The sequence below is a fragment of the Budorcas taxicolor genome, chromosome 14 (assembly GCF_023091745.1).
Source record: "Budorcas taxicolor isolate Tak-1 chromosome 14, Takin1.1, whole genome shotgun sequence".
Lineage (NCBI taxonomy): Eukaryota > Metazoa > Chordata > Mammalia > Artiodactyla > Bovidae > Budorcas > Budorcas taxicolor.
Window position 1 is genome coordinate 51490938 of NC_068923.1, and position 4841 is coordinate 51495778.

Sequence of the window (4841 nt, forward strand, 5' to 3'; positions counted from 1 at the left end):
CAATTTGTTGAAGTACTCTAGAAAGCCTATAGACAGGATTTGCAGAGGTGACGAGGGAGTGAGTTTATGCCACTGGGGACAAATTCTGAGCAAATCTGCAATAAACACAGCATCATTGCATAAGGAAGCAACTGGCTTCACTAACAAAATGCTAATGGTGAATAGGAATAGATAGTACAAAGGAGAAAGACAGATTTATATTCCTAGGATGCTTTTGTAATTGTAAATAGGTGAATAATAAGATAGGAATATTTGTGAAATTAATAATAATAATAAATAAGAATGTTTATAAAATTCTGGTAAACGATGGGCTAGTTATATAGGCATTAGGAAAACCTTAAGTGAGGTAGTTAAGCGTGTATTTGAGCATCCATATCATGAGTGTCTAAGATGGAGTAATCAAAATTTATGAATAGAGAGGCTGAATTGGTCCATTCAGTCCATGTTTGTTATTGTACTGGGTAGGATGCCAGCCCAGTGGGAGTGCAGAGATGAACCAGAGACAGTCCTCCCCTTACCTCATTACCCTGTGAGAAAGCTCAACATGAAATTAACTAGCAACTCTAATTATACAAATGCCTACAATCTTCTTCTAAGTCAGTGGTACCCCCGAAAGGCAGAATCACTATGACTTGAGAATATATTAAAAAAGCGAATTTTTGAGCCTATTCCAGTTGTTCTAAGAAACTCTGTCCCAATATTCTGTGGTTTAACCTGCCTTCTGGGTGATTCTATAATAATATTGCTGAAGTTTGAGAGCCTCCGTTCTGAGAAAATTAGGACTATGCAAATTACACGCCAGGGGTAGGATGCAGTGAGAGTTGAGAGGTCTTGTGGCAGAAAATCTACATCTCAAGGATTATCTAGCAAAATCAGCCTACTGTATGAGTGTGCTGATTGGGAAAGAAGCTTAAATGTTGTTTTTAGGTATCATAAAGGCATGTTACCATGGGCCTATGGAGACATTTGCCTCACATTTGTTACCTAGTTTGTTAGCAACCCTAGTTTGGGTATTATCAGAACAGCCAAGAGGTTACCCTGAAGTAGAGAGTGGGGAAATTAAGTGATAAGCAAAGCCTTAAAATTTCTTCAAAATGTACTATAATCAGTCTCTATATGTTCATAGAAATCTAGCCCTACCCAATGATATCTTCAAATTAGTCAAGGCCTTTATTTTCTATTGCATTAGATTGCATATGGACAGCGTGATGGACAGGGAGGCCTGGTGTGCTGCAGTCCATGGGGTTGCAAAGAGTCAGACATGACTAGGTGACTGAACTAAACTGAACTTAATAAAACACCACTAAGACTTAGGGGCCAGCTTGCCTGCCGATGGACAAGACCCAGCAGCCGCAACTAGGACACTTTTGTCCCTGGTCTCCTCCTGACGTGGACAACTGGCCAGAGTGCCCCGACCGGTAAGTAACAAGAGACTTTATTGACCTCTCTCCCCTTCCCTCTCTCTTTCCTCTCCTTAACCCTTCCTATCCTTCCCTGTTTTTCTAGTCCCTCAGTCCTGGACGCAGGAATCTAGTCGAAGGGCCCTCAGCCTGAGCTGAGGATTGGAGACTGATCACCTCCTCTTGGCAGAGAACTCGAATTCTGGTTCTGGTCTGGTCTGATTTCTGGTAGGGCTGAGTTTCAGTCCTCTTTGGAGGCCCAGGGAAAAGTCCCATAACGCCTGGGTATCTGTAGGTGGCAGGAGACGTCTGTAAGGCCACCCCTTTCACCCCACCTCTCCCACCTCCTCCCCCTACTTCTTTCAACCTGGCTTCCTTTCCTCCCTTAAAATCTTTGATGTTAGTACTTGGATTCTTGTATTTAAGGGCTTTCCTGGTGGTGCAGAGGTTAAAGCGTCTGCCTGCAGTGTGGGAGACCTGGGTTCAATCCCTGGGTCAGGAAGATCCCCTGGAGAAGGAAATGGCAACCCACTCCAGTGTTCTTGCCTGGAGAATCCCAGGGACGGGGGAGCTTGGTGGGCTGCCGTCTATGGGGACGCACAGAGTTGGACACAACTGAAGCAACTCTGCAGCAGCAGCAGCAGCAGTGACTCAGCAGTAAATAATCTACCTGCTAATGCAGGAAATGCAGATTTGATCCCTGGGTTGGGAAGATCTCCTGGAGAAGGAAATGGCAACTCACTCCAGTATTCTTGCCTGGAGAATCCCATGGACAGAGGAGCCTGGTGGGCTACCATCCATGGGGTTGCAAAGAGTTGGACATGACTTGGTGACTAAACAACAGCAATATTATAGCTTATACTTACTCATGTTCATGTAATCTTTAAATGCAGATAATTTAGGGTGAAACATAATGTGTATAACCAGAGTCAAAAGCATCCCAGGATAGTTCCTTCTTCCTGTTGTCTTAACCATTCCTCATCTCTACTCTTTGACTTTCTCCCTTTTACTTCCTAACACCTGTCATTTTCCAAGAACTATTTTCTGAACTGTATTTTTTTTTCCCTTTACGATCACTACCTTAAAGAGCTAGTATATTTTCACATATTTCACTCACATCTAGATTTTGAAGATTGTATTTATTTCTAGTCTCCTAAGAATATTTTTGAAGGTTAGTAATACTTTTTTTTTTTTAATATAATGATAGCCTACTAAGTCTCATGGGACTCAGTCTTCATTTAGTTCCAAATGAACACACTGTTATTTAACCACCCATCTATAGCTAGCAACATATAATGGGACCTCACACCAGAGATTGTATATTCTGATTTTGCATTTTCCCCCCTAGATTTATTTTGACTTCTTCCTCTCATTTATATTGACTTATTAAACTTTATTCCTGCTTCCTTGCCTGAACTAAGAAGTTATACTAGAGTACTTAATCACATATTAACTAATTCTCTAGTGTTGATTGGTTTCTGGATAGAACCTGACCCGCAATATATTCTAAATCCTACTCCCATTTGTCCCAGTGTCATAAATCCTGACCATTACCAAATTCCCAGTACTATGTCTCCAACTCCACAGCATGATATTTCCGAATAGCATTTCAAACTCAACACATGCAAATTAAGCTTTTCATTTTACTCCCCAGATGGGATTTTCTTAACAAATTCTTGGGCAGAGTTTTTTTTTTTTCCCCAAGCTTCTAGGATTAGAACTTTTGGGACATTTAAATTTTATTACTGATCTACTTGTTAAACCCTATTCCTTGACTATATATAATTGCTCTGTCCCATAAGAGTGCTATATTTATTTTTATCTCTGTGTCTAATTTATATTCTTTTAATGTGGAAGTCTCTGTTTTCACCGACATCAGTTTATTCTTAGTCATCCTTTATACTCAGCCTAATTTTCATCTTTTGATAAGAAATCCACAGTTAACATTTGCAGATTTCTCTCTGTTTAAAATTTTCCAGATATGCTTTTCTATAATTTTAAATAATTCAGCACATATGTCTTATTTCTGCAACTGACATTTAAGACATTTAAGATCACAGGGTCATTGAGTTTTTATTAATATTTCCATTGTTATCTTTAGTGCCCCAACAGAGGATAGAAAATTGAGTAAATTTATAATAATTTTTTCATAAATGATATATATTTATATAAATCTCACTTTACTCCAAAATGATTGTGTACTACAGCAACTAAGAAATCATGCTTTGTCTTCAGAAAAATATAGGTTTGTATCTCAAGCTTTTCTAGCTTAATACTTAAGTAAATTGCCTAATCGAATAAGCCTATTTTCTTTACAGTAAAATAGAGATGTGTGGAAACTTTCTCAAAGGTTATCATTTGTTGTGACAATTTTTTTGAGTTGACAAGTACCTTATTTTTATGTAGAAATTAAGATCTGCATCTTATTTTTCTTTCAAGATATAGTTTACAACTTGCAGAACTATCTTTTAATGTTTCCAAAGCTGTTTGCATCTTTAGTTTTATCCATTTGTTCATTTATTCACCCAGTCACTTATTTATTCATTTACTTTTGGTGCTTTTCAAGGAGCATACAATATGGAGTATACTACTAGAAAAAACCATACATCCATAGAAACCAGAAGATCTAGCTTTGAGTGTGGATCCATCCTTCCATTCTAACTGAGAAATCATAATTAAGTTACCTAATTAAATTTTATCTTAGAAAACTTCTTACCATAATATATCATGACAACTATTATTTTTATCATTTGTTGTCATTAAAAAATATTCAGTGACATTTAAAAATAGGATTGACATATACACAGATTGACATATACACACTGCTATATTTCAAGTGGATAACCAACAAGAACCTGCTATATAACACAGGAAACTCTGCCCAATATTATGTAACAACCCTAATGGGAAAAGAATTTGAAAAAGAATAGATACATGTATATGCATAATTGCTGTCCAACTGAAATTATCACAACATTGTTAGTTAGTCAACTATATCCCAATATAAAACAAGAAGTAAAAAAAAAAAAAGAAACAGAACAATATTAAAGGAAAAATAATAATTTAAAATCATGGCCAACAAAACCACAAATAGGTAAGGAACATAAAATCAGATGAATTTGTAGTTATGCAAACCTGCAGTCAACAATGGACACTGAAATTGACTATCTGGGTTCTGTTAACCACAGCAAAAAAGAAAACACAATCAGTTATAAGGTTGGAAATGGCCATAAAGGAAGAAGATACAAATTCTGGTAGAGAAATGAAGCTTTTCCTATTACCTGTAGGAAATAAATTTTTCATACTCAGACTTCTAAGTGGAAACACTAAGTGATGTGGAAAACCCTTAATAATATCCCTGGAATTACTGAACCAGCACCACTCCACATCTGAGGCACAGTATCAATGCACAAGACAGTGAAAGCACTCTTGTAGCACTAA